The sequence below is a fragment of the Antechinus flavipes genome, chromosome 3 (assembly GCF_016432865.1).
Source record: "Antechinus flavipes isolate AdamAnt ecotype Samford, QLD, Australia chromosome 3, AdamAnt_v2, whole genome shotgun sequence".
In the NCBI taxonomy this organism is placed as follows: domain Eukaryota; kingdom Metazoa; phylum Chordata; class Mammalia; order Dasyuromorphia; family Dasyuridae; genus Antechinus; species Antechinus flavipes.
The window spans coordinates 9,560,691-9,588,459 of record NC_067400.1 but is presented as its reverse complement, the minus strand read 5'-3'; the positions used below and the strand labels follow the sequence as shown (position 1 = coordinate 9,588,459).

General features: G+C 46.8%; 2 protein-coding genes across 2 annotated transcripts in view; one reads left to right on the top strand and one right to left on the bottom strand.

Annotated features, from left to right (window-relative positions):
- The window catches only part of HDLBP (high density lipoprotein binding protein), a 78,745-nt gene extending 56,711 nt beyond the window's left edge, over window positions 1–22,034 (bottom strand). Inside the window, exon 1 of the mRNA XM_051991695.1 lies at window positions 21,937–22,034. The gene's annotated coding sequence lies outside the window, so the exon portion shown is untranslated. The remainder of the gene's footprint in view (window positions 1–21,936) is intronic.
- Window positions 22,035–22,146: 112 nt separating this feature from the next.
- SEPTIN2 (septin 2) overlaps window positions 22,147–27,769 on the top strand; it is a 32,877-nt gene continuing 27,254 nt past the window's right edge. The window contains exon 1 of the mRNA XM_051991697.1: window positions 22,147–22,398. The gene's annotated coding sequence lies outside the window, so the exon portion shown is untranslated. The remainder of the gene's footprint in view (window positions 22,399–27,769) is intronic.

Sequence of the window (27,769 nt, the reverse complement as noted above, 5' to 3'; positions counted from 1 at the left end):
CCATTTTCTATCGAGAGGCAAGATAGAGTTGTTTTCATTGTGCCCCTTATTTTTTTCCCATTTATATTCTTTCTTCTAGCTTTCTAGTAATTTTGATCTTGGCTCTTAACAAGTTGGCAGTCTGATCATACTTCTACATAAGTAATGAGTCATTCCTCTTTGTTAGAATGTAATCAGAGAGAGGAGCAGGGGAGGAGAGAGATGTGGGTGCCGCCATGCCCAGGGCTGTATTCATGATACATCAGTGTGAGGCTCCCAGGTAGCCTCCGGGTCTGTGGCCTTCCACATCCTTGCTCCTAAGCCATGTTTCATCCTGCCAGGTCTTGTTTGCTGACCAGGGGAAAATACAGTCAGACCGGTGCTTCATAAACTGATTTTGCAGCTATTAAAAAAAAAAAAAAAAGCTTCAAGAAAGAGAAGCAGTCTGAGCGAGAAGCGAGAAAGACCATGCCGAGCCAGGATGGCTGGGCAGACATAGAAGGGAAGGTACCTCAGAGGCGACCTAAGCTGAACCCCTCATTTTACGGATGAGGAGCTTACAAATGTATGTTAACATTCAAAATGAGCCTCCGCCTCCAACAACACTCTCCTTCTACAATGGACCAGAAGAATCAAATTCACAGGACACGGCAACTGCCTACAAATGGGGTGGGGCGGAGGGAAGAGGAAAAGAAAAATGACTGAGGCTGCAGAGCTGAATGAGCAGGAGGGTGGCAGTGTCCTAGGTGGAAAGAAAGGGGAAGTCAGGAAGAGAGACTTCATCTGACATGAAGAATCACTGGCAATAAGAGAGAGATAGAAGCAATATAACTCAAGAGTTAGACTGAGGCTAGATATACAGATCTGGGGCTCCATCCCGAGACAATGGTTGGACCCGTAGGGACTGACGGCACCTCTAAGGGAGAATAGCCAGAGAAAAGAGCTAGTGTGTGGACGGAAAGGAAAAACAAGCTCACTGGCTTGTGGCCAAGTGGACCTAGATGGGCACATTCATGGCTGTACCTTTGCAGCTCCCGTGTGCACACCCACACAAAACATACCGAGAGGCATGATGGGATTTTCTTGACATCTCTGTGGTTCCATCAGCTTGAATGCCACCAGAGATGGCAACAATAATGCCAATAGCAAGAGTAACAAAAGCGACAGCTTTTACATGGTGACGTTAAAACGGAGGAAGCACTTTTCTCTCTGTGGTTCACCCTAACACTGTGCGCTCAGTGCTGCAGCTAGGGCCATCTTTCACAGGTCAAGAAACTAAGGGACACACAGCTCAGAAGAGCTGAGGCAGGATCCCAACCCATGAGATACTCATTTATGACTTGGAAGACAATCTTCAAGAACTGCTGAGATTAAAAAACAAAACCAAAAACCCAAACTTATCATTCTTTAGGCAACCTAATTTTGAATCTCCCAGATCTGAGCAGGCATTGTAGAATGTCAGTGACAGGAAGCCTTCGTTTGCCACCAGAGCTTTGTAAGGCGGGGTCAACCTCCGTGACACAGTGAGCCACTGAGGAGGACTCTGGTAGAGCGCATTAAGTAGGCTTTGGAAAAGCCAATTACTCATTTGGAATCTGCTTTAGGAGAAGCTCACCACTCATATTCTAAAAAGGAGGGAAGTTGTGTGGAAGGGAGCTCAGAGGCATGCTTTATCAAAGAAGGAAAAGAGTAAGAAAATCCAGAAACACACAAACACACACAAGTGGCCAGCGTAAAAGGTCCAGGGATACAAAATCTACTTTACAAAGCATCCAGAATATGGGAGCATCTCTCCTGGTCTAATTCAAATATAGCTCCGGAGAATGAGGAATTCCATCAACAACAATTCCCATGTTCCCCGCTCAACTGGCTGAGCCCAGCCTGCTGCATTCAGGAAGACAAATTATCCTTACCTTCGGAACCCAGATTAAAAGAGTAGTTTTAGAAAAGGGCTTAAAAATCAGGCAAATGTTCATGGCAAAACCCAGCAGCTCCTTTTGCTCTGTAAAAAAACGGGAGCTGCATAATTTAACTTCAGAAAGAAGTTCACTTCCAGTTAGTAGGCAAATCATTACCCTTAGAAAGAAGATAAATCAAACATTAATAAGAATGCCAGAGTACTGTGACAAAGGACCAGCCACTGGCTCCCATGTCCTTCCCCGCCTCCATTTTGGGAATGAAACACCACACCCATTCCTGCTCTTCTATTATCCCTGCACCCAAAAGCTCAGAAGCCAGTCACCAGAATGGAAGGGGTGAACTCAAGAGGGATGACAGAAGTCCTTCCAATCTGTCATAATGTGCACAAAGTACACAACCAAACCCTTCAAGTGCCTTTCAATAATTATTGTCAAGAAACGGATGATATTTTGAGATAACATCAGACCAATTGATCTTTGTTCTACGTACAAAGACTGTGTGTATCCAAGGCATCTGAAGTTAAAGCTGAGGAACAGTTGGGGAGAATGGGCCCCCAATACAAGGCAAGCCTCCACTTCAATGCCAAGATTCTCACTATCCAAGAGAAGATAAATCTAAAAATTGGGAAGGGAAGGGAAGAGGCGGCCAGAAGCACCTTTCACAAGCACTCTCCTCCTAGCTTTATTTGTTAATTTAAAATCCAACCCCCCCCCCATCTTGAAAAGTTATTACAAACCATTTCCACACGAGACAAAGAAAGGAATATAGGATAACAAAAATGGGGGGAGGGTCCTTCAACTAATGTAGAAAAATTTTCCATAAGCAAAAATGTAGTTCATGTTTACAAGCAAAGACCTTTGCTATGGATACAAAGCTTGCTAAAACCTGGGCAGAAACACTTAAGAATTTGAAAGCCTAATCTGAAGCCAGCCATCCAAATGAGGATTTTATGCTTTGCCACAAACCACAAAAGAAAACCCTCACCAAAGTCCAGAGAATCCTGCATATCTCCCACATGGGTATCGTAAGGCAGTCAAGAAGCATTTAGTAAGAGTTTGCAGGGAGACAGCTAGATGGCCCAGGAGATAGAGTACCAAGAGGACCTGAATTCAGATCTAGCTTCTTAACTAGACACTTAACTTTCGGTGTAATCCTGGGCAAGTCACTTAAACCGACTGCCTTACCCCCAAAATAGTTTCTGCCCTCAAAGGCCTTTAACCAGAGGAGACAATACACAAATAACCAGGTTAAGGAGCAAAGGGTAGCAAGGATACGCTGTAAAAGATGGGATTTTTACTGACTGAAGGAAGTGAGGAAGCTGTCAAGGGGTGCAAGGAGAGTGAGCATTCCAGGCCTGGGGGACAGCCAAACAAAATAAGATCCCAAGCAACTTTTTCACCTCCAAGTCTGTATTTCAGAAATGTTAGGAATGGAGGAAACCTCTCCGGACCCCCGTTCTGTCAGAATGAGGCACTTTAAGGCTAAGATCCCTGGAGACCGTCCACTGAAATCCAAGGATTCTGCAAGTTACAGCTTTGGTAAAGATTCTAATCACAGACCGTGCAGAGGAGTTATGGAGCTCCAACACTGGCAGGTGCCATTTTACATGGAGAGGAAGCAAGCCACGGCCTCCAATCCTGTGTCTTCAGCACATCATCTGGGTGAGTCTGGGCCTGCGAGTCACCGAGTCGCTCCCAGGCTCCAACTGACTCCTCAGAGTTCCCCCAATCATCCACACAGACTAATCAGGACCTACCACTCCAAACTCTGGAGAGCAGATCCACTTCTTTGGGGATTTCCTCTGTCACATGCTGTCAATGCAAGCCAGCAAGAGAGAGGAGGGAGGAAGGAAGAAGACAAAATGGGTAAGGGGGCAGGGAGCATCCAAACCAGACATGACCAATCAGAGAGAAGAAGAATCCAGGCTCTCCCACACACTCCAACTAGACAAGGCTGCAAAGGGGAAGAAGCAAGCCCACATCCTGGACAAGTGTTTTTGGGTAGTCAGAAAAAACCCAGGCTTGAGTCAACAGCCTTTCTTCTGAAAACCCTCCTCCCTCCAAGCTCTGACAGGGTAGGTAGCTCAGCAGAAGAGAGGGATCAAAGACCCTTCCCACTTTCTCCACAATCTTTCTCCATAATTGTTTCTATGCACTGATGGGAAGGATCTTTTTAACCAAGGAAACAATGACAAAAGTGGTTCATTATTGGACACCAACCAAACTCAAATCCCAATCAGTGTCTATGACTACTGTGTGATATACAAAGCACCACAAGCTGCACTGTGGGGGTGACATGTTTTCACAGAGACGTGCCAGCACCTGAGGTTGGAATTCCCTTCCTCACATACGCCTCACCCACCTGGGCAGCTATAAACATTTATGGTCATTACAGCCAGTGTTTCTGATAAAAGCCCCATTTCTAAAATATATAAAGAACTGTGTCAAATTTATAAGAATACAAGTCATTCCCCAATTGATAAATGGTCAAAGGATATAAACAGACAATTTTCAGGTAATGAAATTAAAGCCATCTATAGTTATATGAAAAAAATGCTCCCTTTTTCATCATTTTTCATCAACCACTATTGATTAGAGAAATGCAAAATTAAAACAACTCTGAGGTACCACCTCACATCTCTCAGATTGGCTAAGATGAATGGAAAAGATAATGATAAATGCTAGACAGGATGTGGGAAAACTGGGACACCAATGCATTGTTGGTGGAGTTGTGAAATAATTCATCCATTCTGGAGAGCAATTTGTAACTATATCTGAAGGGATATCAAATTCTGCATACTCTCTGACCCAGCAGTGCCACTACGGAGTCTGTATCCCAAGGAAATCATAAAAGGAGGGAAAAGGACCCACATGTGCAAAAATGTTTGTAGCCCCTCTTCTCGTGATGGCAAAGAATTGGAAAATGAGTAGATGCTCATCAGTTGGGGAAATGTATGAATAAGTTATGGTAGATGAAAGTAATGGAATATTATTGTTCTATAAAAACGAGGAACAAGCTGGTTTTAGAAAGGCCTGAAAAGATTTACATGAACTGATGCTGAGCAAAACAAGCAGAATCAGGAATACTTTGTACACAGGAACAGCAAGATTGTGTGAGGACTAACTAGGAAAGACTTGTTTCTTCTCAGCAGTTCAGTGATCAAAAGGCAATTCCAATAGAAAATATTGGAATAGAAAACACCATCTGCAGTCAGAGAGAGAATTATGGAGACTGAATGTTAAATCAACATATGCTATGTTCACTTTTTCTCTCTTTTTTCTCTCATGGGTTTTCCTTTTTGTTCTGATTTTTCTCTCCCAACATGATTCATAAAGAAATGTGTATTTTTTTTAAATGGGGGCAGTTAAGTGGCTCAGTGGATAGGGTACCAGCCCTGAAGTTCAGGAGGACCTGAGTAGAAATCTGGCCTCAGACACTTAACACTTCTTAGCTGTGTGACCCTGGGTGAGTCACTTAACCCCAATTGCCTCAGTAAAAAAAAAAAAATAATAAAAAAAAAATTAAAAAGAGAATATACATATATAACCAGAAAAAAAATAATAAAAATAAAATAAAACATATATGAGGTGCCCACCATGTGCCAGGCAGTGTGCTCAGTGCTGGGGACACAAAGGCAAAAGCTAGTTCCTGATCTCAAGCAGCTCACAATCTAAGGAGGGAGAAAATAATATGTTCAATGAACATGAACATGTTCAAACAAATGACTGATGGGACAAGGAATCTGGAACAATCAGCAGAAAGAAGCCCCCAGAATAAGAGGGATTATGGGTCTTTTCTACGAGAGTCTCTAATGTTCCAAGGCTTGGGGCCATCAGCAAAGGATATCTCCCAACACCAGAGACTGGAGGATCTCTCTTCTCCTACTCAATGTGGCCTCTGGACTCGGTCTCCTCCCCATCAGGAGGGAGAACACTTTGTGGTAAGCATACATTCCTATGTTGTGATCATAATTACTGTTACAATTATAATCAAAAGATTAAATGAGGTTCACTGGTATATTTTCAAAGAAACTTAAAAGGATAGGAGAAGACAACCCATTTAAATGCTTTAAAGCAAAATTCTGACTTACTTTCAAATTAAATCAACCAAAAAAACCCTCAAAAACCAAAAAGCAAAGGGACAAGATCTTTATTTTCTATACTATCAAGTCAATTATGTGATAGTAAAGCCATTGGTCTCTTGGCTCTTCATCTCTTTCTTAACTAGGCATTTAACCTGGCTTGCCCCTGGCCTGGAACACTCTCCCTCTTCAATTCCCATCCTGGCTTCCTTCAGGTTTCAGCTAACATTCTATCTTCTACAAGGGGCCCTTCCCAATCCCTTTAATGCCAAAGCTCTTCCTCTAGGGATGACCACCCCTATGTCCAGTGGATGAAGCTGTTTGCATGTTGTCTCCCCCAAAAAATCCAAGAATTCAACTTTACTTTTGTATCCTCAGGTCTTAGCTCAGTGCCTAGCACAAAAGAGGCCTTTAATGCTTCCTGGTTGCACAGTCTCACTTGGGAAAGAAAGTCTGACTGCTCCTGATGAAGCCCACCATCAAGAACATATCTACTCTGCAAAGACAATTATATGTCTCACACACACACACACACACACACACACACACTGCGATTCTTTCCCATACAAATTTAAGAGATGACTCTGACCACCTTTGTGATAATGTGGCTTCCAGCATCCACCTCATCTCTTCTCAGTCCACTTGCTCTAATCAGTTGGTTTGACCATTTCTGTTTCCCTCCATGCCATTGCAACACCCTCTTAAGCACATCTTTGGATAATGGATTGCAGCAGCCACCCACATGAACTCTGCCAACATTTCCCTGCAAACAACTTTAAAACACCTCAAACTTTGGAGTGACACTCAAAAAAGCTCAGGGGGAGAGATTTTTCTGGTCAGCTGGAAAAGACTGTGACAGGAGTGGAGCCTGTCTGGAATCACATATGGCAGTAGCCTCAGGAATTCTCAGCCCAGAACAGATAAAAGGGTTGAACAACTAATCAGAATGAGATTACAGGGGACTTTCTGCTGGCATCGGGTACAGCTGGTACTGATTGGCAACTCTTATTTCCCACCCTGGGGGTTTACAAGGGACCAGGAGTCCTGGCCACAGTTCCAAGGCAAAGAAAACACCAATGTTAATAGCTACAGGGGACCAGAGCACAGACTAGGAGAGCAATAACCTTACCCCTCCTCCCAAGATCACAGTACTTTGGAAACACCAAAACCTTGCAAACCTTCAGAACTAGCTCAGAAAACAGCAGCATGAAAAAGCCTGAAACTTGGGACAGAATCCAACTTTAGTATTTAAATATTTTTAATATTTAGTATTTTATAAATATTAAATATTCAAAATGAATAAATAGTTTGGAAAAATGAGCAAATAACAAATGCCAAATTTAACCATAAAAAACTACTAGGGTGGCAAGGAAAAGTCAAGATATAAATTAAGAAGATGACAATAATGTGAAAATAGCCTCAAAAGAAACATGATAATGGACCTAAGCCCAACAAGAATTCCTGGAAGAGTCAAAGAGCTAAGAATATAGAGAAAAAATTGGGGAAAGAAAAAGAATTATTTGCTTGATAAAAGAGATACACAAGAAAATAATACCTTAAAGAATAAAATTGGCATATTGAGGAAAAGAGACACAAAAAATTCATTGAAGAAAAGAACAACTTAAAGGAAGAAAAAAATAGGCTAAATGAAAGGGTACAAAAGTTTATTGAAGAAACTAATTCCTTAAAAATTAGAATTGGTAAGTGAAATCTAATGAATCCACAAGACATTAAAAAATAGAATAAAATCAAAAGAATGGGAAGGAATAGATGAAAATGTGAAATATCTCATTGGAAAAAAAAATGATGTGAAAAATAGATCAAGAAGAAAACTATCTGAAAGCCACAAAGAAAGAACACACACATATTTCAAGAACTTATCAAGGAAAACTCTAGTAATATCTTAGACGCAGAGGGTAAAATAGAAATTGAAAGAATTTACCAACCACATTCTGAAAGATTCCAAAATGAAAATTCCCAAATTTTAGAGCTCTCAGATCAAAGAGAAGATCTTTAAAGCAGTGAGAACGAAATAAGGTGAACATTGTGGAGCCATAATTAGGATCATACAAGATTGGTGGCTTCCACATTAAAAGAACAGAGGCCTTGGAACACAATATCCTGGGAAACAAAGGAGTTAGGATTACAAACAAAAATAATTACCCAGCAAAACTGAGTAAAGTCCTTCAGTGGGGAAATGGATATTTAATAATATGGAGAACTTTTGACGTTCCTGTTGAAAAGACCAAAGCTGAATAAAAATCTAACATTTAAATACAAGACTCAAGAAAAGCACAAAAAGGTAAATATGAAAAGTAATCAGGTGTAGCTAGGTGGTACAGCGGATGGAATAGCAGTTCTGGAGCCAGAAGAAACAGTTCAAAGACACTTGATATTTACTAGTGATATTACCATAGACAAATTATTCAATCCCAACTGCCTCACTCACAAAAAAAGAGTAATTATGAGGATCACAATAAAGTTAAACTGTTTATACTTGTACATGGGAAAATGATACATGTAACCCCTAAGAACTGTATCATCATCAGGGTAGCTAGGGGGCGCCATAGTGCCCAGAGAACTGGGTCTGGAGTAGGAAAGATTCCCCTTCCCAAGTTAAATCAGACACTTACTAGCTGTGGAACTCTAGGATGGTCCCTTCACCCTGTCTGCCTCAGTTTCCTCATCCGTAAAATAAGTTGGTACAGGAAATGGCAAATCATTGTAGTATCTTTGTCAAGAAAACCTCAAGTGGGGCCAAAAAGAACTGGGCATGACTGAAGAATAACAGAAAAAGAAAAAGAATTTATGTAGATAAGAGGGTATGGATGTGAGCAGATTACACTGGAATGATTTTTTAAAAATTGGGGAAAGTAAGATGTACTGGGAGGTGGAGGAAGGGAGAAGTAGAATGGGGAAATGTTTCTTACATAAAAGAAGTGGCCAAGGAAGAATTTTTACAATGGAGAGGATGTGGAAAAATAGGTCTACTAATGAACTACCGGTAGAGCAGTGAACTGACCCAAGCATTCTGGAAAACCATTTGGAATCATGCCTAAAGGGCTATAAAACTATACCTACCCTTTGATCGAACAATACCACTCCTAGGTCTGTATCCCAAAGAGATCAAAGGAAAAGGTACAAAGAATATGCGTGCAGACACACATGTTTCTTGTGGTGACAAAGAATTAGAAAATGAGGGGATACTCATCAATTGGGGAATGGCTGAATAAGCCGCGGCATATCATCATAATGGGGTACTTCCATTCTATAAAATATGACAAGGGGGTTGTTTCTGAAAAATAAGCCAAAATCCCTATGAACTGAGGCAAAGCAGAGAAAGAAGAACCAGGAGATCATTGTGCTCAGTAACAGCAATGTTGCAATGATGTTCACTGGTGAAAAACTTGATTACTCTGATCAATACAATCATCTGAGACAATTCCAAAGGATTCATGATGAAAAAATGTACCTCCAGAGAGAAATCCTATAAATTCCGAGTAAAAGTTGAAGTATAATTTTCTTACTGTATTTTCTTGCTTTTAAAAAATGGCTAATAGGTTTTATATGCTCTCACATATATAACTCATATTCCATTGCTTGCCTCCTAAGTGGATCGGAATGGGGAGAGAATTAGTCAAAATTTAAAAAGAAAAGAATGCCAAAATAAAAAAACAATTGAAAAATGAAAAGAAACACCTTTGCTGATCTTATTCCACTTTCTCTTTTTAGATCCCTTTAATTACCGTTGACAGCCAATTTTAAGATCCTTAACCCCATTGGGTTTCCTCAGTCACTTTTTCCAAACCTACATGATGACTATGATTTAAACAATCAGAAGACTTCAGCTGTGATGAGTGATGAGAATACATCTCTCTATAGCTCTGAAGCTAATCCCCATTGAACCTTACAAAAGCCCTGTGGAGTACAGAGGCGATCTAGACAGATTAACTCAGAGAAGAAAGACTGGAGGAGAAGCCGATAGGAGACCCATCATGTCAAAGGCAAAACAAGCCTTGTTTCCCTCAGGCCCAGAAGGCAGAACCTCAGATGGAAAGCAGAAAGTTGCAGATAGAAGGGAATAAGCATTTTTAAACCTATGTCCTAAGCAATGTGCTAGGCATTTTACAATATTATCTCATTCAATGGAAGAAGCAGATTCCAGTTAGAAAAGAGGGGAATGTCTTAACCAGACCTGTCTTTCCACAAGGAAAATGAGCTAGCTGTCATGGGAACTTCATCAGCCAGCTGCTGCTGGGTAAGTCTGTTAAAGAGATTTCTGCCCAATTAGGCATGATCCTGGTGACTTCTGAAGTCCCTTCCAAACCTGAGGTTCCATTTTATAGAGGAGGAGACTGAAGATTAGATTAGGGGAAGGGAAGAACAATGATTTGCCCCAATTCATATAGTGAGAAGTAGCAATACAGCTCTAAGCTGAGGCAGCACTCCCAATCCATCACCATTGCCTCCTTCTGCTGGGAAGATGGAGATGTACCCTGTAATCTATAGCCTCTGCATAATGGGGCTCCCTGTGTTCTCACACCGAGAGTAGGTCACAGTAATGGGCTGCCGTAAACATGTCACTTCCACCCACACTGGTGGGAATCTGTTCATTACAGCATGGTGCCTCCTGAGAATCTGGGCAAATATTGCCATCCTGACTCTCTGCTGCAAAAACCAACCTCCACTAGTTCCAAACCCAGATCGTGGTACCAAGACACCAAAAGCTGTCCACATTGCAGATAAGCCACAATAAATGGCTAATAAACAAGATGACCACGGGCTAAACACACTAAAGCATGGCTGATCACACTGTGATCACTGAGCTGGCACTGGAAGGGAACTCCAGGGTCAGCCGGGACAAGCTCCTCATTTGTCTAACAAGGAGACTGAGACTCACAGAGGTGGAGTCCCTTGGCCAACAAGGTAGACCCGGGATCACATGGACCTGCCATCCCACAAATCGGAACGATCTCAGCCTGAAAAAGCCCAATGGATGAGATGGGGGATGCAGGGCCAGACTGAGCATTCGGTCCCAAGTCTGCCCACGCTGGCTCTTGCTAAGCCGTTTTCCCCAAACTCAAGGGTTTCAAGCGACATGAATAAGCATTCTATGAAAAATGCTGACACTGCTGATGTTGGAAAAGCGGCTGTGCTCTGGGAAGGAGCCGGGGACTTGGGGGCTGAGGCAGACCTAGCTCTGCCAGGCACTCCACTTGTGACCTCGTCTGTAAAATAAGACCTCCAGTGTAATTCTGGAAATAGTCTTGCTGTGGCCGAGCCCCTTAGGGGAAGTGACCACCTTTCCATTTTTTCTTTGCTCGCGATAGTCCCAATGTCCCAGCCTTTGTCTCAGGGGAATTCCGTAATCCAGACTCCACGCCCCTGCCTCCCAACCAGCTTCTGTCGACACCTTCCAAGCCCAAAGTGCTCCTTGGACAGACTGGTTTGGGACCAACTAAGATGACTCAGTAATGAGCACTTCTGCTTCATGTCTAGGTAGTAAAACCAGTCATGGCCCAAATTTCAAAGGCCTCAAATACCAACTTTCTGGGGCTGGTCTGGGAGATCTTAGGAAGAGGAGAGCCCCCAGAAAGCACGAGCAAACAGCTTTCTGAGGTCTTCTTTCACAGTAGCCCAATAGCCCCAACCTGAAGGTAACAGTGGGTTTACTAAACCATATCCTCCAATACCCCATGCCTGCAGAAGCTTCTGAACTCCCCGGCATTTTTTTTTTATTATTATTCATCAGAGCACCTCTTTACCCACCCATTCCAAAGTGAGACTACCTGGCAGCCTCGTTAGTAGGGGCAGAAGAAAAGGGGAATCAATAAGCACCAGCTCTATCTGTCTTTAAAAGGGACCCAGAGTCCAAATTACAGAGTCTTTCCGGTCTCCCCTACCAAATACCACCAAGGGGACTGGCAAGGTCAGCCTCCCAGTGCCTCTCTTTGGAAACCAAGCGCCTGCTGCTATCTTGACACTACCCTGAAACAGTCTAGTCACTCTCCCCACTCCAAGGAACAGGCTAAGAAGGACAAGAAGGAGTTCACTCACCTCCTGGGCCAGGTGTTCGTGGGAGCAGAGAGAGGAGCTCTGCCAGCCTTGGCCAAGTGCTGTCTGTTCTGGGAACAAAGAACTCTGGTCTCTAGGGCTACCCCTTCCAAGAGCAATTAAGAGAATTAAAAACTCTGTTTCCAAAGCAAGAAACACACTTCATTCTTCAGACACTCTCAACTTTGCCTCCTATTTGCCAAAAAGCTAAGCCAGAACTCCAACACCTTTCTAATCTTTGCTCCAATTAACTATAAAAGCTCAAAGCTGAAATAAACAGAATCAAAGTGATTTTCATTTCTGAGATCTCCCAGCTCAGCCCCAATCTTTTTATGAAATGTCCTGGGGGACACCTGGCCCTGCCACAGCCACACATGCACATCACAAAGCTCACAGTTTTGAAAACCCGGGGAAATGGAGGCTGGCAGACAGCACCTTCCTGAGCAGAAACCACCCTCTAACCATGGAGCAGGGGAAATTTTGAAAAAAATATTTAAATAAAGCAACCTTAAGGTGTTGGGAGGTACCAATAAAGGCCACCCCAAGAAGGCCCATTATGTGCCAGGCTCTGTGCCAGGCTCTGTACCAAACCTCGAGGGGAGAGAACAAAAGAAAAGTTCCCTTAGGGAACTCAGATTAGAAAACCAAGCACCACCACCCCCATCCTAGCAGTCCCCAGATGGGGACAGAAGAGGAGCCACAAGCAATGACTCGGGTTCATTATGGGCTTTTACTTACTATCTACCACAGGAAAGAAAACCGTGCTCTAAGTACAAGCCATTTAGATGTTGCATGACAGGGTTTGGTTGTTATATGAAGTCTAAGTCAAAGGGAGACAAAGTCATATAATTAAGCACAATCTGTTAATTTTTATTGTTGGAGGATGGAGGAAAGAGAATCAAGGTGAAAATAAAATCTTCCAACTCTGGGCTCTCGTTCACCTCTCAGGGGCCCACAAACGCTCTCAGAAGCACTCTCGGCACTTCGGCAAAAAGGCCTTCCTTCAAGACTTTCCTGCTCTTTTTGTCTTTCTTTGGCTCCTTCTGGGCCACAGACTCTCTTCCCCAGCTCCCTGAAGGCCACATGTTGTAGCAACCTTCCTGACACCACGCAGGGCTCTCGGGGGCTGCCGATGCCGCCCTCCCATAGGCCAAAAGTGGTTGCTAAGGAGGAGGTTGCTACCAGCGTGCCTGCTGAGAGAGCCTTGTGTTTCCTGGGAGTCAGGACCCCAACTCCACAGTTTTCCCAAAGCTGCTCACCCGAGAGCTCTTAGCTTGGGAACAGGGAGCTCCAATCCCATCTTTGCACCTGCTCCTGGCCCTGGATAAAGCCAAGGGAGGCTCAGGAGCTGGGGAGCACGAGGCATGCGGCTACTACCTCATGTGCAGGTTTGCAGAGACTGGGGAGAAGGGGGAAGCAGTTGCATGGGAAAGTCTCACCCAGCACCTCAGACATGGAGGAGACCCTCTGAGTTCCCAGGGATCTCATTTTCAGAGCCAGATTCACTATGGGGCACCTAACTGGCCCTCTCCAGGTCACACAGTGCATTCCTCCAGCTGGCCACAGACCAGCTCCCTAGGACCAGGCAAGTCCCAAAGTAGCCACAATCCTGGGGTTCAATTGGTCCCGACATCTCCAGGCTGGAATTCCTCCCGCCTGCTCCTCTTGCAGCTTTTTTTTTTTTTTTTTTAAAAAAGGATACCACCTTTCTCCTTCTCAATCCCACTTAACACTTCCATTGCTTTGGACTGCCCTTTTCCTTCCCATTCCCACCATGTACAGCTCTACTCCAGAAGCCCAGGACCTTCTCCATCTTCCAGTTAGACCAATCACAAAGCTCTAACCGTGGCCCTCCCCTGTGATGCTTTCCCGTGGTCAAGTGAATGAAATCTAGACACCCCCACTCTACTTCAGGCATACCAGGTGGTCCAGAAACTATCCCTTTGCCACCTTTGTCCCTCCCTTCCCCCCCACTGTCATTACTGAAATCACCGAAAGTCATCGTCCATATATTCCCCTCTTTCCCGAGTCCCTCCCAGATGCTCGCCATATCTCTGAGCACTCTGGCCTTTTCCCACACAGTCCAATTTGCTTGGGGAAGACTTGCACACACCAGCCTTTTTCTCGGTCTCAGATGGACACCTACCTCCCTCTCTCAGCCCAGCATGGGGGCTGTATGCGCGCCACCCAGGTCCAGGGAGTCTGACCTTTTACAACTGACCAACCAGCTTCAATTCTTTCTCTCTATCCTAATTCAACAGCTCTAAGACAGTTTCTGACCAAACCTGTTGGGGTCCATTTCAGATCCCCGTGCCTGGAAGATGCTATCACAGAAGATGACCTCAAAGGTCAGATGCCGTCTTCTGTACCAAGACCTCGGAAGTTGAGGCTAGCTGCACAGCAGAAGGGATCACCTGGTCCCAACTCCCCAGGGCTTAATTAAGCCTGGAAACAGGTACCGCCATTCATTTCATTCCCCAAACTGGGCTCAGAGATGAAAAGGTCCTGGTACCTTAGTCTTCTCCATTCAGATCCTAATAATCTCAAGGATCAAGATCCTTTCCCATCAGTGGGATACTCCCAGATGGAAAATAGGCTGCGTCTGATCCCGGGCTGCCCAGGGATATAGGCCATTCCAACAAACTAATTGTCTGTAACGATGTCAGCTTCTATACCCCACTGATACAGAACTCAGGGCGCCTGAGATAGCAAGAGGGGCCTTCTTGGGTGCTTCCTTCCATCTCTGCTATGACTTCCAGCCATCATCATCTCTCTAACCTCTTCCTCACCCACCCCTACCACCATAACACTGTCCAAAAGCTGGGGCACGTAGTCCGACAGAGAACATTCACAATGAGAGGATCACTGAACCTGGGCCTGCAAGGAACCTGTGGAATCCTCTAATGATGGTAATCTCTTTCACAAACAGGCCACTGGAAACCCTGAGGGGTGAAGGAACTCAATGTGTCACATCCCAGGGTTAAGGGGCAGGGCCCTGGGAGTTGCCCCCACCAGTGTCCTATAGGTGGGGATATAGAACAGGCCTATGGGCCCCAGCTAGCACAACCACTGAATTCTGATCAGAATCAGAAGCACAGAATCTCAATCCGGTGGGTCACAGACAAACCAATGACAGTCCACATGGTTCCTGCTGGAACACGGGGCTCCCCAGAAGGAAGGAGAATAGACACTGGGAGGGGAATTTTCACATGTGGTTCATTAGAACTTTCCACCAATTCATTAGGTCTGCAGATCACTGTCCAATATGGACAAGGAAACCTTCTACCTGCAAAAACCTGGGCCTCATCCAGCCAGAGAAGGAAGGGCAAGCATTCTCATTTGTTAACAATCATTCAAGTCAATAAGCATGTGAGCTGGGCACAGCCCCAGCCCCCAGGAGCTCACATTCAATGGGGAAAGAAAAGGCACAAAAGTGAACCGAAGGGATGGAGGGACCAAGTCCAGGCCTTCCTCCGTCACCATGTGTAGTACTTGCCACATAGAGGCACAGTGGATAAACAAATGAGTTTCAAACAGCCTCTCCTTGGGAAGGGAAAAAAACAAAGCCCCGGAATAGGAGGTGGCAGCAGGGGTGGGCAGGGTATCACCAGGGTCGCTTTCTCCTAGAAATCCCCATGGTTTTTCCAAAGACTAACGTCATATCACAAACACGCGGTGGGTTTTAGGAAAGCCAGGGGCTAGGCCAGGCCAGCCAAAGGCATCACTGACCTGCCTTGCCTGCTGCTCAGAATTCAGACGCTCAGGCTTCTGCCTTGAGCTCATGCTACCTCAAGTCTTTGCTAACTGAGCTGAGCATGAGCCTTCATTGTGGTTTCTCAGGAACCTGAGAAGCACTGAAGAGGGAAAGCCATTGACACAAAGGGATGGGCACATGCTAAATGAAGCCTGCCAGGTCCAGGTCCTCTCTCCCTGCCCTTGCAACTTGGAGCTCACCAGATTCCTCAAGGCAAGAAGAACCTTTCAATCCCCAGCCAATCACTTAAGCCCATTATGCGGGCAGTGTCCCAACAGAGCCGAGAACACAGACTCCAGCGACCACCGATGACAAAGGACTCTTTAGGAAGTACCTGTCATCAGGACAAGAGCAAAGGCGCAGAACAGGGCAACGTGACAGGGTGACAAGGCTCAGGCCCATCCCACACTAAAGGAGAGAACTTGGAAGTAGCAGTTCTGGAGCTGGATGGTGGATAGAGCACCGGGATTGGAGCCAGGAGGCCCCAAGTTCAAATCCAGTCTCAAAACACTTAGCCCATCCTAGCTAGACATGGACAAGTCCCTTAACCCCAGTTACTTTGCAAAAATAAATAAAACAAATAAATAATGTATTTAAGATCTGTGGTTCTTAGTATTCTCTCTGACATTTCCCACAACTGTGTGATGAAAGAAAAAAAGGAAGAAGACAAAGAAATGGAGCTGGTGGGGATCAGAAGGAGGAGGAGCCCCATTTGGTAATTATTTCACAGGTGGCTACTGCCAAAAACACATCTGGCCTTCTGACCAACCTGGCAGGCCTCAGTTCAGAGCACTTAGCCTGGGTGGCCCTCTGACAGACATGGCAGCCAAGCTATTCTAACTTAGGGCTTCACAAGACTGGGGGAAACCAAGGCAGGAGGGGGCTTGCTTGAATATGGGCACAGTGAGCAGCAGCAGGGCTAAAGGGCCAGCAGCAGGATAGTGAGCCCTCATTCAGGGTCATTGAGATGCCCAGGCTTGGACAGATCAGCCCAGACTGGACAAAAGCAGCTGAAATAGAGCGGCCCTATTTCCAGTCTTGCTCAGACAGCTAGAGCCAATCTCAAAAACCCCAACCAAAAGAGCCTGGTCTCTCTTGGCCACTCCTCAGGCCTAGCAAATCAGCCCTGCATTATTCATGGTCCTGACTGGGCACCACCCTGGAAGAGAAGTGCACCGGAGGGAGGGGTGGGGGGGGAAGGGTGGTCAGAGTTCCTGGCCTCTGATCTCTGTCCCCTGCTCACCAGCCCGCCCTCCACCAATAAAGATCTCAATAGAGTGACATGCAAGTTCAGGAGCGGCTGTAATCAGAAGCATTAATCCCCCCCTGGGGGCCAAGACCCAGGGATAAAGCTCTTTAAACCTGGCTAAGCTGTCCCTCGCATGGAAGACATAGTCCAGCACAGGCCGTCCTCGAGGGAAGTGATAGGCAATCTTTTCAACGAGATCTCTTTCGAATGTACTGCTGTCTTTAGATAAGGGCACAAAATACAGTAATTATTAATGCCAAGAGAAGTTACTTATTAAGCCTAAATTTATTTAGCTTTGCTAAATAATGACAGTAGCCTTTACACAAAAGGGATCCTTGCTGATTTTCCCACACCAAAAATGGTGGATGAATAGCAGCAGCAGAGACTAAGCAGACTAGAGGATGGAAGGGAAGGTTCTGATCCAGCAGGAAGAGGGCAAATTCAAGGCAGGGCCTTCTGGGTAGACAAGATCCTGTCATTCTCAGATCTCACACTCTGCTCACCCCAAGGGTGGTCACGCAAGAAAGCCTGAGTAACCTCACAGAACAGGGGGTGCCCCATCCAGCCCAAGGGTGGTGCCCAAAACATTGGCTAAAGCAACTGTAGGCAATGACGAGCTGAAAGCTAGATTGCACCACTTGAGTTCTATAAGCTGATGATTTTGTATGGCCCTTGAACCATGTTATAAATATGCAAATAGACCTTGACAGAAAAAAAGTTCCTCTCCTGAGCCTAGGGGTGCCTGCAATTCTTGGGAGCTCTCAGCGCTGTCACAAACATGCTTGGATTCAAAAGGACAAAAGCAGGTCAGCCAGTCAGTGCACATGGGTGATGGGCTCATTCACCACGGGCCAGGTGCTGTGCTAAGTGCTGAGGCAGCATCTGACCCCGTTCTGATCAGGTGATGGAGGGCACCGACCCTATACATGGGAGGGCAGAGGAAAAGAGCAAGAGGAGCCTGGACCTGCCCAGGAGATGAGTGGGGTCCAGAGTGGGGACACTCAGAGAGAGATGGAGGGAACTGAGATAGAACAACAGAGAGGTGGGGAGAGGGAGAAAAGAGAGAGACAGACAGACACAGAGAAAGTGATAGAGAAAGGAGGAAAAAGACAAAGAGAAGGACAGAGAGAACAAGAGAGAGAGAGAAAGGAGTGGGGGGAAGGAGAGGGTGACAGAGAAAAGAAGAGATGAGGGCTGAGGGAGAGACAGGGAAAGAGAAGAAGAGACTTGGCAGCCTGTCTGAAACTAGATCAGGCTTTGATGTACAACATTTTGTTAAATCCAAGGGGAAAAAAATCATCTCAAAAACTGGGCGGACCAATTGAATTTGATCCAAGATGGCAAATGTGCCTGAGGGCTTCTACAGCAGACATTTGCAAGAGGGCACAAGCAACTCCCGGGCTCTACTTCCATGTGAAAATGCCTCCCAAACAAAATGTCTGAAAGATTCTCTCACAGAGTTCCTGGATCTGGTATTGAGTAATTAAACAATATTCTGAGGTTCCACTGCATTTCACAAAAGAAAAATTAATGATCGCCTTAAGGAGAATAAGCAAAAGCATGAAGGATGAGAGTCTGCTCACCTCAGCTATTAAATTAGTCAACCAGCTTCAGAAGGAGGCTGCTGGGTGCCAGGTCTGGTGCTAAGGGCTGAGCAGACAAAGGCCCAGGGGAGTCCCTGCCCTCAAGAAGTTTATATTCTAGAGAGGGCACAAACAACTCCATACAAACAAGATCGAGACAGGCGGGGGAGCGGGGAGGGGAGCAGGGAGAAAGGTGGGGGGTGGGAGGGGGAGAAGATGGCAAACCAATAAAGAGAAGGATCCCAGAGTTAAGGGGGAGTAATGTCCTAATTCCTGCTTGAAGGAGGTAAAAGGTCGGGCCTGGCAGGAGGCTAATATTTGATGATGCAACAACCGGAGGCCCAAGCTCCAAAGTATACACTGGAAAAAAAAAATCATCTAATTCAGCATCAAACTAAAGCTAACATGACCCAGATAAGGAGGCAGAAAAGCAGGAGTGAAGGACTTTTCAATGAAAACCAGGGACCAAATGGGCCTCAGGATGGGAGCTGGTCCCAGCCTGGCCAACGGCAAGCCCCAACAGCGATTATTCAAATCAAAGGTCTACTCCTGCCAGTCCCAATCATGACCTGGTCCACATCTACGGACCAGACACTGCCTTCATTTCTCCCCACTTGCCCTCCTCTGGTTTCCCCATCATGCCCCTTCTTGAAACTTCTTTTCCTTGGAAGGTCCCGGAACTCCTACCTCTGCCTGGGGGAGGATCTCATCACTCTCCCAAAACCCTCTGCAAAGTTATCAATGATCTTTATTTGCCAAATCCCACGGCCTCTCCTCTGTCCTCTCTGCAGCTTTTAATGCTGTGGCTCATGCTTTCCTCTGCTGGATCCTCCTCCAGACCAGGCCCTCTAATGCCAGATGTCCCTGGGGGGGAAGGAGGTACTCTCCTGCACCTCCTCCTTCCTCTCCCTCTGTACCACTTCACTTGGTGATTTCATCAGTTTCCCTGGATGCTGCTCACTCTCAAACCTACTTATCCTGGCCCAACTTCTCTGCTGACCTTCACTCTCGAATCTCCAAGTGCCTGCTGGACATCCACAGACAGCTTAAACATGTCCAAAACAGAATTCATTCTCCCCTACTGCTCTAAAGGACGCAGGCTCCCGACCTGGAAGTCATCCTGGACTCCCCCCATCTCTCACTTGCCATATCCAAGGGGTGGCCAAGACCTGTGGACTTCACCTTTGCCATTAAGGTCTGATTATGTCACCACCTCCTCAATAAACTGCAGCAGCTCCCTGTAACCTCCAGAACAAATGCAAAGCCCTTCATAACCTGGCTCCTCTCCTCCCCATCACATGGGGACACTAACCTCCCGACCCCATTGGTGCCTTTAAGTTTCACCAAAATCTCACCTTTTAGCCGAGGCCGTTTCCAATGCTTAATTCCAGAGCCTTCATCAGCTCATTATTTCCTTGTATATATTCCCTTTCATGTTGTCTCCCTCATTAGATTGTAAGCTCCTTGAGGACAAGCGCACTCTTTAGCCTCTTTGTATTCCCAGCACTCACATAACAGGTTTATGATTGGTCCCTATTATTAAACACAGTACCCGGCACATAGGAAGTGCTTAACAAATGCTTGCTAACTGACCACACTAGACCAAAGAAAGAGGAAACCAACACTTACAAAACTGTTTATGGGAGATCTCTTTATAAGGGCAAAATACAGAACGTTAACAGGGACCACAACCAAGCAAAGATACGTGATGATCTGTGAAGATGACAGAATCTGCTACATCCCAACCATAACTCTCAGGGCCCATGGGAAGTCTCAAAGCAGGTGGGTGAACCCCAGGGCTCAGGGGTGCTGGCCAGAGGGTCCAGACTAAGCGCGGCTGTAAGAAGAGGGGCCACCTGCCAGCCAGAACGCAGTCAAAAGCTCCCAGTCCAGTGGATGAGGCCCACTCGTGGACACTCCAATTCTAGCCCAGAAGACAGAGGAAAACCCACTCCCCAGAACAAGACAACAAAAATGACCAAACAGGTTCTCGTAGAAAGCAGGGAAGTCAGACTTTGCAGGGCCTGAGGCAAAGCCAGAGACCGCCTGCCCCCAGCTCCCCTTAACTCCCTCCCGACAAAAGGTGGAGGGTCTGGGGGGGCCACAAGGAGGGTGGAGGGCCTGGCAGAGGGACTTGGGACAGGCTTTTTCTTCAATGACAGGAGGTTGGGAGGGAAAATAAATAAATGCTTGCTAAGTGAGCATTTTTAATGGGAGAGGAAGGGGGGGTGTGGTTTAGACTGGGGCTGATCAGCACCCAAACACTGCGGACAGCTCACCTAGTTGTAGGAAGGGGAAGCAGAGGGAGGCGGGCTCACAGAGCCCCTCCCGACAAGGGGCAGAGCTACAGTGCCTGGGCCCCCTCCCCTAAGAGCTGGGTGGTCTGGCGAGAGTCTAGTCCTGCCTGCCTCAGTTTCCTCCCCTGAACAACGGGGCACACGAGCAGGTGGTGGGATGAGACAGGCGAGTGCCACAAAGTCGGCGCTCCGGGGCGGGTGGCTCCATCTCCCTCCATGGCCCCCTAAGCCTCCTCTGCCTGACCCCCCCCTCCCCGAATAACAGCTATAACTACCAGGAGATCCCTGCGGACTGCCCCCTCTCTAGACCACTCGACCACCTTCCCATTCCCCAAAGGGGGAAACTGAGGGTAGGAGAAGGTCGCGCCTGCCCGGGGCCAGAGGCGGACTCTGAACCCAAGTTCAGGCCTCGGCCGGGCTCAGAGCCATTCAGAAGAGCGACTCGGCGTCTGTGACCTTAGGCCGAGTCCTCCTGGCTCGGGAGCCCGAGGGCCGTGGCGTGGCGGTAAAGTCAATGAATAAATGGGGAAACTGAGGCCTGGCGGGGCGGAGAGCCCGGAGACCTTCCCGCAGCGGGGAGCGAGCACCGAGGCCGCCGAGAAAAGTAGCCCAGAAGGACAGAGGCCCTGACCCCGCCGGGCCTCGGGCCAGGTTTCCCAGGCCGGGCTGCCAGGCCCGGGAGGAGAGCCCGCGTCCCCAGGGACCGACCCGGCCCGACTCTATGGTGCCCGAGCAGCCCCGCCAATCCCACGTGACCGGCCCCGGCCAATGGCAGCCGGCCGCTGACCATAGAGCGCGCCGGAGCGGGAGCTAGAGCGGCCCCGGTCGGCGCCCCCCGCCCCCCGAGCCCTCAGCCGGCTCGCTGCTGCCGCCATGTTCCTGGAGGAGGCAGCAATCAGCAGGGGCGCCTCGCACCGGCCGTCCCCTCTCCTCCCTCTCCTTCCCCTCCGGAAAGCAGTTTGTCAGACCCCGCGAGTGCAGGCTCCGGTTTCCTCTCTCCTCAGCTTCCCTTAAGTTACCTTCTCTGCTCTCTCAGCGTAGGGAGACCCAGCTCATACGGTGGGGGCTGTGTCGAAACAGGAGCAAGCCGCCATCTTGGTAAAGGAGAAGAGGCTACGCTTGACCCTCAAGCCTCTATATGGCCAGCCACCGCGGGAGGGACACGGCGCCTGCGCCGGGGGCGGGAAGCTAATCGGGGAGGGAGAGGAGAGGAGGAGGCAAACCGCCTGGCCCGCGCCTGCGTACTGGGCCATCTGGCTCGCCCGGGGAGGAGGAGGGGAAAGGGATAGGAGGGGGGAGGAGAAGGGAGGAGTCGACGGGCGGAGCTTAGGCCAAAGAGGCCGCGCGCGTGCGTGACTGCGTGCGTCCGTACGCGGGGCGTGCGTGAGACTGCGCGCTCGCGCCCACAGCTGGGCTTGGTCTGCTAGCCGCCTCGGCATCTCTTGGGCTCCCCTGGCCGCTCCTTGCCTCTGTCCCGCGCGGTAAGTGACACTCTTGAGCCGCCGGAGGCTCATGTGCGCCGGATCCGCTTCGCTCCCCAAAGGGACCGCAGGCCGAGGCCGCTCTGCTCCGGCCTGGCCTGGCTTGGCCCGGCTAGTTCGGGGGCGAGGAGGGGGCTCTCGGACCAGGGGGCGGGGGAAGGATGGGGGAGGGGCGGGACGGCGCGACTTCCGGCCGCTCCCCTTTCTTATTCAGTGGAGGCCTGGGGTCCCAGGGGTCGTCCCCCGTCCCGCTCTGGGCAGAAGAGGAGAGAGACCCCCTTTCCTCCCGCACAGAAAGGGAAGGGGGTAGACCCAGCAGTTAGTAGGCGCCTGGTGTATGCCCCGCCCTACTCCTCTTGAGTCCCGGGGCAGCTGCCGGACTTGGCCCGGTAGGCGTCCCCTTTGTCCCGCCTTCAGCCCGACTTCTCTGATCCTGGGCTTGTGCCGTGCACCCCGCTGCGAAGCCCGGAGGGGTTGGCCGGGTCATTCTCCAGCTCAGAGTTGAAGAAACTGAGGCAGGTCCGGAGTCCCTCGGCTGGGAAGCGTCAAAAGCCAGCTTTGAGCTGGGGAGGGGCCCCCTCTACCCCCTGAACCACCTGTTGGAGTCCAGCTGGCCAAGGAAGCTGCCTCTCCTTATCCTCTCTGTAAAGCGAGGGTGGATCCCCTGGCCGTGAAGGCGCTCGCGCTTTAAGTCTGAGCCCTTGCATCCTTAAACGAAGGCGGCCGAGACGGGACTGGTCAGACTGAGGATCCTCGGGGTAGGAGGACCACACGATTTCAGTCTGAGCCCCTGCATCCTTAAAAGAAGACCCTCAGGGCGCCTTCGCGCTCCGGAAGTGCAGTGGGCTAGGACCCCTCAGCAGTAGCCGGCCCGCGCCCGGCTGAGGTGGCCAAGCCTTCTGCTGGGTTGGCTCTGGACAGGATTCTGACGGAACCTGGGGCTTTGGCGAGGCGGCCTTCACCGTCAGGGGGACCAAACAAGTGTGTGGGGGTCTCCAGGAGGCCAGCTTGGAGCTCCTTGTGATAGAGGCACCCGCCCAAAAAGAGTGCGTGTGGTCTTAGAGTCCAAGAAGAGCATTGAGGGAGGAAGGTCAATGGAAAAACTACTGCATTAGTCCAGGCAAGAGTCGAACCAGATAGCCCTCCGAATCAAAGAAGTCTCTTTGGGGGGCAGTTAGGTAGCGCAGTGAAGTCAGGAGGACCTGAGTTCAAATTCAGCCTCAGACACTTAACGGCTGTGTGATCTTGGGCAACTCACTTAATCCCAAGTGCCTCAGCTAAAAAAAAAAAAAAAAAAATTTCTTTTTCAAGACATCAGCACTCCTAAACACTAAAAACAGTCCATAATGGGGAAGATAAATTGCAGATAGTTAAACCAGACTCACACTGTGTGTGAGAGGCATACAGATGGAGCATAATAAATCTAAGAGAAAAATAAGAAGGTTGCCCAAAACAACGAAGTCTCAGCAAGTTTGTAGTGGACCTAGTTAGTTTGCTTTGGTTCAGCATCATCCCCATCAGCTGTGCATCTGCTAATGAAAAGTCAGAACAGGTGGATCCTAGAGTAATAGTAGGGGTCGGGTTTGCCCAAAAAAAAAAAAAAAAAAAAAATCTTCCTAGAGGTCAGGGAAATAGAGTGAGACTATCTGATGAGTTAATCTGGGAACCAAGACTTGGAGGGGGATTAGGGAGAAGGAAGTGGGGAATGAGTCCAGAGGGAAGGACAATGGTTTGGCTTTACTAAATGAGGTGGGAAAGGGTGATGGTGTTGCAGAGTAAATAGGAACGTTTGATTAAGGAGTGGGGGAGGAATTAAAGGACAGGAATTGGTGTTCAGTTTTCAGAGTTTTGAATAAAGGTAGAATAAGTATTGCTGATGGTCAGATCTCGTGACTGAGATCCTGATGAACTGGAAGCTCAAAGGGTCAAAGGGTATCAACACATCTTTCGAAGTCCCCAAGTATAAGGCCAGAGTTTGGTTTGAAGAGGAGTACTGAGTTAGCTATTGAACTTGAGAATGGAGGAGGAACAACCAGGATTTTAAGGTAATAGATGGGGTCAGCATCAAACCAGGATGGAATACTGAGTGAAGGTGGCAACACAGTCACTAGCTTTTTGGATCAAGAAATGGATCATGGCCTTTATTTTTCTATTTTACTAAAAAGAAAAAAAAATTACATTCTCTGTATTAAAAAGTTTAAGACCCAATTATCTCCTTACATTAAGATTTACCAAGGGGGAAGGGAGGGGAACAGGGAGACTGACCAGCCCTAAATATCTTCAAGACTTGATTTTGGGATTTCAAGAATTTTCAGGTACTCTAGGATTGAAACTATTATTATTTCTGACCATTAAAAAAATTATTTCTAACTTGGTGGTAGGGGTTTCTTCCCTGTCTTTTATAGAAGACAGAAGGAGAAATAACTACTAAATATCAAAGACTAGGGATTTTTAAAGAGACATGTAATACTAACATCAAGCTTTAGTGTTCTGGTATACAGCACATAATAACATTTAAACTGTTCAGTCTGTTCTGGGCCTCTGTAGAGTAAATGTGATTGACAGAACTTTTTGAAGTAGATTTAACACTTGAATATCAGAAGGGGGCTGAAGAGATACTCCTGTCCCAAATTGAAGATAGCAATTGGGATAGCACTTTTTTCTACCTCTACTATTATTAATGACAATAGCTAGGTCTTCTCTCCCACTTAATGTTTGCAAGGCACTTTGCATAGATTATTTCAGTCTCAGTTGGCTTGTGCGGTAGGAAGTTGGAGCCTTCGGAGACCGTTGTAGTTCTCTCCTGTTGTACAGAGGGCTCCTTCTTGGCTTGTGCTAAGATGTTTGTCCCTGTACCAAAATCACTCCAGGCTGCCTCATAATTACTGATTTAAGTTTCGCACACATGTGTGAACAAGATATTGATGTGCAAAAATGACATCAAGTTATACTCTTACCTCCAAGATTATAGTCCATAAGGTAGTTGAAGCTTGTACGTAACTAACTATGGTATAAATGCAGATGGGAGTGGAAGGAAGATATCCAGAGTGCTGTGAACAGTTCAGAAGAGTCCTTTTCAAGCAGGCCCCAAAGCTGAAACTTGAAAGGAGGACAAAGCTGGTGATGTGGCCAGTATAGCTTCGTTAGGCTGGATCCTGCCAAGCAGATCCTGTGACGAGGTGCTGCATGGACAGCTCACATCCATCTAAGTCAGTGACACATTTTACAAAGCTGCTCTTTATGAGTAAAGCAGGGATCCCATGATGATACATCTGAGATGAGGTGAGAACTGGTTGAATGAGAGGATTTGAGGGTTATCATAATTCTAGCTATATCATCTGGGAGCAAGAGAGTTTTCTGTAACCTGGCGCTTCTCAGAATTTATGCTGATAATTTGGATGACGTGTTATCCAGTTTACAGGTCACAGAAAACTTGACAGATAGCTCAGGTAACAGCATTCGGGAAGGCTAAATGTAAAGTTGTACGTAAATATGAAAAAAGACCAGAAATCCAGGATGAGTGGAGCATGGCAAGGCAACAGTGCTTGTGAAAAAGTACAAAGAGGTCTAATTTGTGATAGGCTGTGTGATATATAATCTCACAGTGTGATATGATAGCTAGAAAACCTCTAGCTCGATCCCAGATTTGTGGCTTTAGCCGTGGTATCCCTGTTCCAACCACATCTGTGGTACTGTGTACACCACGTTCTATGAAAGAGGCCCACAAGCTGGACAGAAGCCAGAAGAATCACAAGCTCGTGGAGACGAATGGTTAACATGGCATCTGGGGGTTGGTTGGAGATTCTGGGCATGAGAAACCTAGAGAGGGCAGGTGAACAATGGTCATGGATCAGTCACGGATCGGATGAGGTTACATATGCCTGGAAAGCTAAAAGCCTATAGAAAGGTCAATTATTAGAAGGATTGCTGGACCTGTTCTGCTGGGCTCCAGAAGGCAGAAACAGAATCTTTCAACGGAAATAGTTCAGCATTTGTGAAGAATACTTTAGAAAGGCTTCTCCCAGTTTGGGCTGGATTAGATCCCTCTGAAGTTCCTGCCAGCTTTGAGAGGTGGTGTAGACAAAGGCAAAGAAGAAGTGGAAAGAACGTGAATTAGGTCACAGTCGCTAGTGTGCCTAGAATGTAGAGGATGTGAGGATGGGCAGTTGGTATGGGACGAAGTTGGAACCTTATTAGGAAAAAAGCAAATGCTGACAGAGTTTATGTGTTAGTGAGCAGAGCCCTAGGAAATTGCATGGATAACATTCCAAAAATCAAAGTGAGAAAAAAGTAGTGTGGAGTTATCTTTGAGTCCTGGGTGCTAGAAAGATGCTATCTCTCTATTAGCTTTGTTTAGGGAGGGAATGAGCTCCTCCTATATGGGGTAGATAACACTGGAGGTGAAAGGATAAACAACATAGGAACACAGGATCTAATCAAAGGGAAGTGTATACAAATTAAATATGAAGCACATTAGACTATGATAAATCAATAATAAGTACAAAGAATGCTATATGCAAGAAACTGGCAGGAAAATGAAAATAAATCCCATTGGCTCTTGCTCTTAGATCATTTTTGGCCCTATCTCTGTACTAAGATCAAAGCTGCTCACTTGATGACTGTCCCCCAATACTCAAAACTTACTGCAGGAATTGCAGGAAATGCCAGCCTCAAAAAAGTGACACGTATAGGAAGGGCATGGATTTCTTTTTCCCTTGCTCAGAAGCAAAGCCACTGTAGTGATCAAAGCCAATTTTCTTTCTTTCTTTCTTTCTTTTTTTTTTTTTTTTAAAAGACCAAGACTACAAAGAAAACTATTGAGGCTTGAATGTTTTGAGCCCAACTTGAGAGCAAAATGGATGTTGGCCATTAAGAAATCTAAGCATTTTGAACTGGGAGGAGACGAGAGGAAGGGTCAAGCAACTGTGTTATAAGCTTCTCTTTTTGTTGTTTTTATAAGAAAAACAATTAAAATGTTAATTTTTTTTAAAAAGGAGGGGTATATCAAAACTGAAAGGGATCTCAGAAGCCATCTAATCCAATATATCTGAGCAAGCATTTTCTGTGACATTTAACTAGTCATTAGCCAGTCTTTACTTGGAGACCTTTATAGGCGATCTGGTGAAGCCTTTGTATCCCTTCTCCAAGTAATGGGTGGTGGGATTTGTTTAATTTGTATTTTCAAAGATCAGCCTTCTCTTCTTCCCACTTCTCTCCCATTGAGGAAACTAGAAAACAAAGCTCATTTTGTAAGTATGTGTAGTCAAGGAAAACAAATTTCCACATTGGCCAGGACTAAAAATAGATATATCGAAGTCTGTGCTATGAATCATTACATCTCTGTCAGGAGTTGGGCAGCAACTTTCATCCT